We start from the raw sequence: 11153 nt of genomic DNA on the forward strand, positions 1-11153 counted from the left end.
TAAACGTTGAAAAAAAAAATTTTTTTTAAATAAAAAGGTGGCCAGGGGCGTCTGGGTCCAACTTTGGTTCAGGTCATGATCTCGCGGTCTGTGAGTTTGAGCCCCGCATCAGGTTCTGTGCTGACAGCTCAGAGCCTGGAGCCTGCTTCGGATTCTGTGTGTCCCCCTCTCTCTGCCCCTCCCCTCTTCACATTCTGTGTCTCTCTGTCTCTCAAAAAAAATTAAATAAACATTAAAAATAAATAAAAATAAAAAGGGAGGCTAATTTCAAGCCATGACTCCACCCCTTTCTAAACTTCCATGAATGTAAAGTGGTAAGGGTAATATTAGATAACTTTGAATTTTCTCTGTTTAAAGAAATATGTAAATCATTTCCAAATGTCAGTGCTATAACTATTATTAGTGATAATTTACTCACAATGTACCTTTCAACCATGTCACAGTTCTAAGGCCAAGAAGAATTGACATAGAATATATTTGGTCTAGTATGGGCAGCTTTGAACAGGCACTGCATCAATAGAGAGAGAATTCTATATGCTGTAAAAGCAATAGGATGTAGAAAAGATGAGGCAAATTGCCCCCTGCCATTCTGCTTTACTGTCAATAAATATTGAGCTCTATCTGTGTGAAAAACCACTGTGTTTGGCACCAGGATAGGAGGTGGGGATAGAGAAGACCTTATTAAGGAATTCGTGATTAGAGAACCAAAAATCACATCATTTTAAGAAGTGGAATAACCCAAAGTCATATTGGTTTGACATGAATGAAATGTTTGCAGGAGGCCCTGGGGGAATGTGGGGACAGATTTTGATATGACATAAAGGTATGTGAGAGCTACCTGGGGTTAAAGGGCAAAGGTTCTAGAGGAGCCGAGTTTTGGAGCAGTATTCTGGAATGTTGGAAAGACATACATCTTAAAAGGAAAGTAGATGGCATTTGGGGCAGTATCAGTCCTCATCAGTAGCACAAAGGCAAAAATGAGAGTCAAGCAGTAGCATAGTCAGGGAGAACCATGACTAACTGGAACATAAGGTGACCTGCGCCCAAGTCTTGTTCTGTTAGTAACTAGCCATCTGAGTCAGCCACTCTTAGCCTGTCTTTATCTGAAAATAAGGGAGTGAGTAAATTAGATGGTCTTTCTAAAGAAACTCTTTAATTCTATAATTGGCTTTGGGGGAAGCAAGAAGCATGTTAACGTGACAGACCTGAGTGTTAATGTTGAGTTGTAATGAAAATTAGATTTGAAAGATGGGCTGAGCAATTGGCAGTCAGTTAAGACGCTTGTATCGGATGTCAGGATCAATAGGGAGTCACCGCTGGTCCTTGAACAAAAATGACAAGATTAAAATATCGGTGGAATGCAATCAAAGAATATTGCCCAAGAGGGCTTTCAAAATAACTACGGTCAATCCTAGACTGTTTTTTCAAGCATCTTATAAAAGTTACATTTCCATCTACCCAAATAAGGGTAGTGGTAATTACACTATCAATTAAATAGTTTATCCTGCACCTGTTGAAAAATTGGAAGTATTAGTTGCCTGCACAGTACAATAGAAGTGTTTGTGATGCAAAATTATTAAAATATGAAATAGATGAATCCTACATATTATTTAAGGTGCTTCCTAATCTAGGGTACTTAAAGCTGGTTGCTATATGTTTCTGAATGGTAACTGATTGGCGTTGCTCTAATTATGGTTCACAAGCCAGAATTTAACCCTATTTTTAAAAGTCCATGTGCCTATTGCCATATCAAGAAACAAATACATTTTCTTATTCTGTTCCATTGTCTCATCTTCAACATTGCATCTTACCACAGTCAATTACCTCCATGAGGACACCAGAACATCTGTAGATGCTCTCATTTTCCTAATCAATCATGGACCAGTTTAGGAGTCTGAATGTTCATTGCAGTGTGGAGAGTCCCTTGGTAGCTTATCTCATGCCTTGAATAAAAGCAAAAAGGGCCAGTTGACACCCTGAATCTAACAGCATCTATTCCTAGAAAGGCTGGAACTTCTTGGAAATGCAGAGCAGGTCAGGCTGGCCTCAGTCATCTGAGGCTGTCATGCAAACCCCCCTAGCCTCTGGAAGATTCTTTGGAAGTAAAGACAATATACAGATTCCTAAAATTCTTTTGTGGAAGTGCACCTGGGTGGCTCAGTGGTTGAGCGTCCAACTTCGGCTTGGGTCATGATCTCACAGTTCATGAGTTCGAGCCCCACGTCGGGCTCTGTGCTGACAGCTCAGAGCCTAGAGCCTGCTTCAGATCCTGTATCTCCCTCTCTCTCTGCCGCTTCCCCACTCACGCTCTGTATCTCTCTTGCTCTCAAAAATAAAGAAACATTAAAAAATTTTTCTATAAGTAAATAAGTAAGTAAATAAAATTCATTTGCGGATACACAAACTAGAATACAGCTTTAAAGCTAGAATAAACAAACATTTACCAAGTGCTTCTAAAAGACCAGTTTCTTTCATGATATTATTTATTTTTATTGAGATATAATTGACATATAACATTAATTGTAGGTCACCATCACCACACATAGTTACACATTTTTTTCCTTGTTATGAGAACATTTAAGGTCTACTCTCTTAGCAACTTTCAAATATATAATACAGTACTATTAACTATAATAGTCATGTTGAACATTATGCCCTCAGGATTTATTAATTTTGTAACTGGAAAGTTTGTGCTTTTGACCACCTTCACACATTTTGCCCACCTCCAACCCTTGCCTCTGTCAAGCACCAATCTATTCTCTGTATCTGAGCTGTGTTTTTTGTTTTGTTTTAGGGAGGGATGTGTTTTTCTTCTTTTGTTTTTGTTTTTATTTAGATTCAACACATAAGTGAGACCATACAGTATTTGTCTTTCTCTGTCTGACTGATTTCACTTAGCATAATGCCCTCAAGGTCCATCCATGTTGTTGCAAATAGCAAGATTTTCTCTTTTTTTTTTTTTTGGTTGAATAATATTCCCTATGATATATATTATCTCTCTCTCTCTCTCTCTCTTGTTTTAAATATTTCTTTTAGAGAGAGCGAGAGCATGAGCAGGGTAGGGGCAGAGAAAGAGGGAGAGACAGAAAAAATCTCAAGCAGGTTTCCTGCTGCCAGCACAGAGCCCAATGAGGGGCTTGAACTCATGAACCATGAGATCATGACCTGAGCTGAAATTGAGTCAGGAACTTAACTGACTGAGCCACCCAGGAGACCCATATTACATTTCTTTATCCATTCATCTGAAGACAGACACTTAGGCTGCTTCCATATTCACAATAGTATCTTAACTCTCACATCAAACCTCATTTCCAGGATGCCTGGGTGGCTCCGTTGGTTGAGCACCTGACTCTTGATTTCAGCTCATGTCATGATCCCAGTGTCATGGGATCAAGCCCTGAGTCTGGCTTCGTGTTGAGCATAGAGCCTGCTTAAGATTCTGTCTCTCAGGGGCGCCTGGGTGGCGCAGTCGGTTAAGCGTCCGACTTCAGCCAGGTCACGATCTCGCGGTCCGTGAGTTCGAGCCCCGCGTCAGGCTCTGGGCTGATGGCTCAGAGCCTGGAGCCTGTTTCCCATTCTGTGTCTCCCTCTCTCTCTGCCCCTCCCCCATTCATGCTCTGTCTCTCTCTGTCCCAAAAATAAATAAACGTTGAAAAAAAAATCAAAAAAAAAAAAGATTCTGTCTCTCCCTCTGCCTCTGCCCCTCTCCCTCACCCTTGTACTCTCTCTCTCTCAAAAATAAAAAACAAAAACAAAAAACAAATAAAAAAATAAAAACAAATAAAACAAAAAAACCTCATTTCCTACAGATGATGAAGATCAAGATATGCTTTGCAAGATGTGGGAAAACTATCTGAGCTATAGTATTAAGTCAAGGATATAGGAAGAAGAAGTAAAAGAGAAGGTTTAAAGGAGGATTTAAAGGGGTGCGGGTGGGTGAGGATTGCTCTAGTAGAAAAGATGTTTTGTAAGGCTTCTTTCAAAAAAATCTTCTCCGGCCTGTCAAAGCTTATATTCAAACTATTTACTTAAAAGAAAATACATAGCTCTGGTTCCAGGGTGACTGTGTGTTTTCCCCCCATGAATATAGAGCCCAGATTAGTGTCCTTTGTGGATTAAAAGTAGCTTCAGTGCTGCTCAGATCTGGTGGGATTTTGTGGAGAGATCGAAACTGTAGGATTTACCCCTAATTTGTGAAATCAGTATGGCTATTTAGATTTCTCTGCAGCCTAAACTGCATTGATAAATTAGAGAGGGAGGAGGAGATGGTGATATTGTCAAAGAAAGGGAGCAGAATGAGGAACAAGTTTCATCATCAATACTTTCCCTCTAGAAAGAAATTCAGATTTTTCTTCAGTTCTCTGAACCTTTGATTAGCCTCCAAAATGAGCCATTTAAAAAGCCGGGGCTAATGTTAACATTCTCCTCAAGAAACCATTCCGAGTAATTCTGAATATTTTCCACCTACATGATGTATCTACTCTTTGCCAATCTAAAAATGGTATGAAATAAGAAGTGGGTGGGTTTATTGTCATTTTTTTCCTCCACGAGCTTTTCTGGTCAAGTTGTACTCCTGACCTTCTGGCCTCTACAGCTTTTCTTTAGAGAGCAATACGTTTTTAGAAGAATGTCCTTCTAAAATCATCCCATTGGTAAAACTTAGAATCACAACTGGAGGCAGAATGGCTTTCCGGATTGGAAAACGGGCTGGTTCCCAGGGAGTGTTACAGATGAGAGCCCACATGGAAAAGTCTCAAGAGAAAATGAGAGGTGAGGAAGTGGAGACATTGAAGCCAGACCACCATTCTGAGGAGTTTTTCCATAAAGGGAACAGGAGTTAAGGGGTCAGAACCAGAAAGGGTTATGACATTAGGGGAGGTTGATCTCTGAGGATCAGAGATCTATGCCCATGGGGATCACAGAGCTACCGAGGGGCTGTGTTCATTTTAAGCTACAGCCTTTTGGTCCCAAACACACTCTTCTATACTTCACTTTTTCAAATTTGGGTTTGAGACTCTGCAAACCATATATTTTTTCATTTCTGATTGCCCTTTGTTAAGTTCTGCCCTTAGGGGACTCAAGAGGGAGTCTGGAGGACTGGAGGAGGAGAAAGGTCCACACCCCCTCCCCTCTCTAACTGTTCCCATCAGCACCTTCCAGCAATGCACCCTGGCAGTAGCTGCTCCCGGTAGCAGCAGTTATTTCCAATACCTGTGTGTTTTTCCCCCCTCTGCTCCTAAAATCAGTGTCGTTGCATCCCCTTACGGATATCAGAACCCTGCAGATGATACCCCCTCCTCTGTGGTCTGAGTCTGCACCTTGCAGGGCACCAGCCCCAGCAGCAGCTGAGTCGTCCCCTTCTCAGGAGTCTCTGTGGGGGCCCCTCCCTCAAGCTTCTGACTTCAAAAGCTCCCAGGCCTTTCGTTTTTTTGCCCCCAACCCAAGGAACTGCAACTCCTTCTGGAAGCTTGGTGTTTCCGCAGTGTTCCTTTTTTAGGCTTTTCCATCTTTCAATAATATTTAATAGCGTCCCTAAAGTAAATTATCTCTGTCAGAATAGCTTGGTGGTTTGTGTGTTCTTGCCTGAACGCCGCCACAGAGTCAGAGTCGGGGTTGCAAACCAGGACTGACCCAGGTCAAAGCCCACAAACCTCCCTGCTATACTATGCTCCCTTTCCTGTAAAAAGGTCCACATTTTATTATTTTTCTTATTAATTTTTTTTTCAACGTTTATTTATTTTTGGGACAGAGAGAGACAGAGCATGAACGGGGGAGGGGCAGAGAGAGAGGGAGACACAGAATCGGAAACAGGCTCCAGGCTCTGAGCCATCAGCCCAGAGCCCGATGCGGGGCTCGAACTCACGGACCGCGAGATCGTGACCTGAACCGAAGTCGGACGCTTAACCGACTGCGCCACCCAGGCGCCCCACACATTTTATTATTTTTAAAAATGGTTTAACAAAATGTAAGTGAGGACTTCCTCTCCATAGAGCTAGAGTCTTTCTGATACATGTCCTAACAATGTTCCAGCCCTTTCCCTCGCCTCTGTATTTCTCCATCCTCATCCTTACCACCACTTGACCTTCCTTCATGTCCCAAATCTTCTGTGGTAATGTCATTTCCTCCTAGTGCTTGCTTTTCTGGGGCACACTTCCATATGGGAAGCCATTGCTCTTTGTAATTCAAGGCCCTGATTCTGAACCCCCTGTTCTATGACTGGTCTGTGAGTAGAGTGTTGGTGTTCTAACCACAGGGTAGGGTAACCCATGCCCTGGCCTGAAATTCACAGTCTTGCAAAAAGCACTAAATTGAGTGTTATAATCCAGTCTCTGCTTAGAAGGGGGCTCAATCTTATATAAAATTAACAGCATCTCTCTGGCCTCAGTTTCCTCAACTGCAAAGTCAAAGTCACAGGAGATGATCGCCGAGACTCTTAAAACATCAACATGTTTCACAGCCGAAACCCTTAGATATATGAGGCTTCCAGAACTTGCCCCGTCTTTTAGCTGTCTTCTTGATCCTGGACTTTGCAGCTAATGGACTGTTACTCGATTTCCTAAAATAATATAAAATTCTATTGAATGGGTAACAGTCCTTTGATTTACCCTAAAGCTTTCACCAGCCCATAGAAACCTTGCAATGTAATCTTTTCCATTCCCACTTTGGCTCCTTCCTGAAAAGTCTTTAAATTGTGTCTTTAGCTCACTGAACTCTAATTACTTTCTTCCTTTCCTTCATCACTGCTTAACCTCCTTCATCCTTGGTTTCTCTTTTTAACTCATCCAGCATCCTCCTCTAAAGAGCCACTTTTTTCCTCCCTCAATTTCTTACCTGTAACCACACGCATTACAAAAGTTTCCTCAACATCTTAGGGAATGTGGTTGTTAACCCCCATCTCGCTGCTGGGCCTTCCTTTCGGGAAAGGATGCCTGACAAGGGCTTCTGCAAATGCACGTGAGGCCACTGCAAAGTGTCTGTACCAAACACCTGAGAAGTGAAATCAGATCCCAGCTCCCTCACTTATCAGGTGGCTGTAAGGACTTGGAAAGCGACTTAATGTCCTCGGCCTAGAGTGTTCTTATCTAGATACAGTAATATCTACCACAGACACTTATCCAACCGTTTGTGAGATAATGGTATACGAAAGGCTATTTAGTAAGCCCTCAGTGATACTAGTTAAAAATCTTTATCCTCTCCTTAACCCATCATTTTGTACTTGCTCTTGCATGCCATGTAATTTCTGACCCGCAGTTCCTTGTAAATGATGTTTCCTTCTATTCCACCGTCCTTTGTGCCATCTCTCCCTCCTCCATTTTCTCTCCTCCCCTTCCTCCTAGTTTTCCACCCAATACTTATTCAATTCTATTCTTTAAGAAGCAACTCATGGGGCGCCTGGGTGGCTCAATTGGTTAAGCGTCCGACTTCGGCTCAGGTCACGATCTCACGGTCTTTGAGTTCGAGCCCCGCGTCAGGCTCTGGGCTGATGGCTCAGAGCCTGGAGCCTGCTTCCGATTCTGTGTCTCCCTCTCTCTCTGCCCCTCCCCCGTTCATGCTCTGTCTCTCTCTGTCTCAAAAATAAATAAACGTTAAAAAGAAATTTTTTTTAAAAAAAGAAGCAACTCAGCATGTCTCTGGAAATGGATTCCCTGTGTTCTCCAACCCCCTACCCAGACTAAATGGCCCTTCCTCCATGCTCCCACAGCCCTTTGGGGATGCCCATCCTTTCTGTGTGTCTGTTGGTTTACTCCTTAGTCTTCTGCATGCAACTCACTTCTTTGTGGACAGAGACTGCTTTATCTTTATGTCCTCAAAATCTAGCGGAGGATATAGTAGGCTCTCAAAACATGCTACAGGAAGAAAATAATAGTTCTTCAGAGTTCACAGTTTCGGCCTCAGTATTTGCTTTCCTTCTTTAAGCAATAATTTTTTGCCACTCAGGACTCAAACTGTGGGGCCTTTGTAGGTACAAAAAAAAAAAAAATCACATTCAGCCAGAAGAGAAACAGCAAGAAAGAATATGTATCACTGCATCTCATTAAGTAGAAAATATCCTAAGGGGAATATAGGAGAGAAAGAACTGCATTGTAAAGGCACGGAGGAGACCCCCAAAGAAGCTTTTGTTATTATTGTTATTATAATTAATGGAAAGGAATTTGGCAGGATCCCCCAATTTTCAGGGACAAGGGAAAGCCATGGGACCAATAGTAGTAGTGGATCAGCACCTTCATTTCCATCATGCTGTTCAGCCAGCCAGTAAAAGTACATCAAATATACATAGGCACCGCGGGGACAGGAAACCAACTTGTGGTCAGTGAATTCTAAAGGAAAACCCGGAAGCGGGATAAAAAGGGCCGTGGATTAATCTCAAAATCAAGAGAAGGAGCAGGACATCCTTCTTCCCCTTTCTATAGGAGATGGAACAGTCGCAAATCTCTGAATTTTCAGTTATTCTTCTTCGGCGATTAAAAACCAACGACTTTATTCAAAAGGCATTTTCAACTATGTTGCCCACACCCAGATGTACCAGGTACTCTCAGGATCACAGTGTAACTTGAGGCCTCCGTGCTGGGCAGGGGCTAAGACTTTGCTGCAGGCGAGATACAGAAACAAAACAAGGTACAAGAGCCTGAGCTGATTCCCACATATCACAAAACTGTTCCATGTGGTCAGCAGACCTGTCGGATGCCCTAAGAAGTTCTGCAGCATGTGAAAGTGATCCTGTGTCCCTGGTGAAGGATGCCAAGTCTAGCCTAGTAAAATCAAGGTGCATAAAATAGACCCAGTGAAAGGAAAATGTCATTAAAACCTACTTGAGGGTATAGACTGAAATGCTTCAATCTCAACAGCCCAGAAGTTATTTGACTTTGGGCAAGTCTCACCCCAGCCCCTGTGACCTCCTCTCATATCACCTCACGTTCCAACCACCATGAACATCTCACTGTTCTCTGAATACACTTGACCCAACCAGGATCCTGTTTCCCTTGCCTGGTTTGTCTTTTCCTACTTCCTTCTTCTAGCTCAAACATCAGTCTCTGCTGACTCCCTCAGGATCCCATGGAATTCTCAGCACAGTTGCAGTGTTTACCGTATTTATTGAAATTATATGTTTAGAGCTTGCCTCCTCCACTAGGCACAGAGATCCTAGAACAGTGATTGTATTGTTTCATTTCTGTACCCGGCATTTAGCACTATACACAAAACACAGGTTCTCATGAAATGTTTCCTGGATAAATAAATTTCCTTTAATTATGCCTCCGTTCCTTCAAATGCAAAATGTAGAGGTGAGACTACCCTGCCCCCAGGGCTTCTCCCTTGCCTGACCTGCCAATGGTTCTACAAAGCTGCCTCAAAAGTCACAGAGATAAAGAACCTAGGTTTTATAGACCAAAACAGACCCAAATACTTACTGAGTACAAGCTGTTTAACTTATAAAAGTAGACCATGATTTGCCTGTGTTCCACAGAGTTCTGCTTCCTGTGGCATTCCCATGAGAGAATTTTCCCTGTAAATTCCTAGCTTCCCTCAGAACCACATCTCTCTCACACAATATTCTAAATAAAGGACTATCCTGCATCTGGCTGCCATCCATCAGCTAGCTCCTTGGAAAATAGCAGAGACACGAGAGTTATATTATGTCTTTGGCCATTATATCGTCCAGACCCCTGTGCCAGGCCAGCATCATGGCATCACAGTCCTATGGATGGGGAGTATGCTGAGAATGAGCAGGCAGAAGGTCAGAAGACTTTGGAGTCCAACAGGTAGATCACATTTAGTTCCACCACTAGCTTCCAGTGTGGTTTTGATCAAATTGTCCAATCTTTCTAAACCTTACCAGTAAAATGCACATAATAAGTATGCCGCTTTCATTAGGTTGTGAGGAGTGCATGAAATAACATAAGCCAAGTTCTTAGTCCAGCATGGAGATTCTTAGTGCATTGTGGACATTCAGTGGTATCTATATTTTAACATATTATCTTCTAGCCCAATCCCCTTGGCTTAAATATTAGGAATCTGAAAAGCAGAAAGTCATAGAAATTTGCCCACACTCACACAACTTATTAATGGCACAGCTGGACCTAGGTTTCCACACCAGGCATTTTGCTGGTTCCTAATGGTGCCAGGAAAGTCCTACACAGGCTAATGTTTCCATCATCAAGTCAGCCCCAAGAGTCATTTTTTTGTGTTAGATTTTTGGAGCACATTGTCCAATGGTGTACAGGAAGGCCAGGAGGTAGACTGTATGCCATCTATCTTCTGGTCCCTCCTGGGGAATCAGCACAGCTTAAAGGGAATTGCACAGTGATTTCTACTTCCTTGTCTCCCATCAGACAGGCTCATGACTTTGTGTAAGTCACTTAAATTCTCTCAACCTCAACCTCAACCTTGACTGCGAAATGAAGATGACGATGTCTGTCTGCTCTCACCATCCACAAAGATTTGCCATTTGTGATGAGCAGATAATGGCCCAAAAGGTACCAAGTCCCGATCCTGGGAATCAGTAAATATTATCTTGTTTGGAGGAAGTATCTTTGCAGATGTGATTAAAGGAAGGATCTTGAGATGGGAAGATTATCCCAGCTTATCCAAGGTGGGGGGAGGGCACCCAAATTCAATCACATGTATCCTGGTAGGAGTAACACAGAGTCATTAGACATACAGGGAAGAGTGGGTGATAGAAAGATAAGGACAGAGGGATTTGAGGATGCTGGCCTCAGACTAGAGGGATGCTGTCATTAGAAGTGTTGGCAGTCACCAGAAGCTGGAAGAGGCAAGGAACAGGTTCTCCCCTACAATTTTCAGAGGGAGTGTGGCCCCACTGACACCTTGATGTTAGCCCATGACTGGACCCAACCAGAAATCTCAGCCTTGTCTATGTCAAAAAGGGAAGAGGACCGGGGAGTATGGAGCTGCACTAACGACTGCCACGGTGAAGTTGACTACATGTAGAGGACATGCAATCAACACAAGTAGGAAGCTCGTAGGCATGGACTCATGAGGTGAGCTTTGAGAATGTGGCTCTGGGGAGTTGGAAAAGCACAGTAAGACAGCAGAATAAATTCTTACTTGGACAGGGTGATATTTATTTATTTGCAAGGTGACCTTACATTCTAGTTTGCCAGGGCAGTCCGTTTACACCTGTATTCCCTGCAAGA

The 11153-nt window shown here is 42.8% G+C and overlaps 1 long non-coding RNA gene across 2 annotated transcripts in view; it reads right to left on the bottom strand.

The window, feature by feature from the left end:
* Positions 1–45: 45 nt before the first annotated feature.
* LOC147578124 (uncharacterized) overlaps positions 46–11153 on the bottom strand; it is a 28809-nt gene continuing 17701 nt past the window's right edge. Inside the window, exons 2-4 of one of the 2 annotated variants that reach the window (XR_015254822.1) lie at positions 1825–1943; positions 1206–1322; positions 46–204 (exon numbers count right to left, since the gene is read on the bottom strand). This is a non-coding gene — a long non-coding RNA (uncharacterized LOC147578124). Of the gene's footprint in view, positions 205–1205; positions 1323–1824; positions 3430–11153 lie in introns of those variants that run through there. The other variant, XR_015254821.1, reaches the window with a different exon arrangement.

The sequence above is a fragment of the Puma concolor genome, chromosome C1, assembly GCF_028749965.1.
Source record: "Puma concolor isolate L17-30 chromosome C1, mPumCon1.1.hap2, whole genome shotgun sequence".
In the NCBI taxonomy this organism is placed as follows: Eukaryota; Metazoa; Chordata; class Mammalia; order Carnivora; family Felidae; genus Puma; species Puma concolor.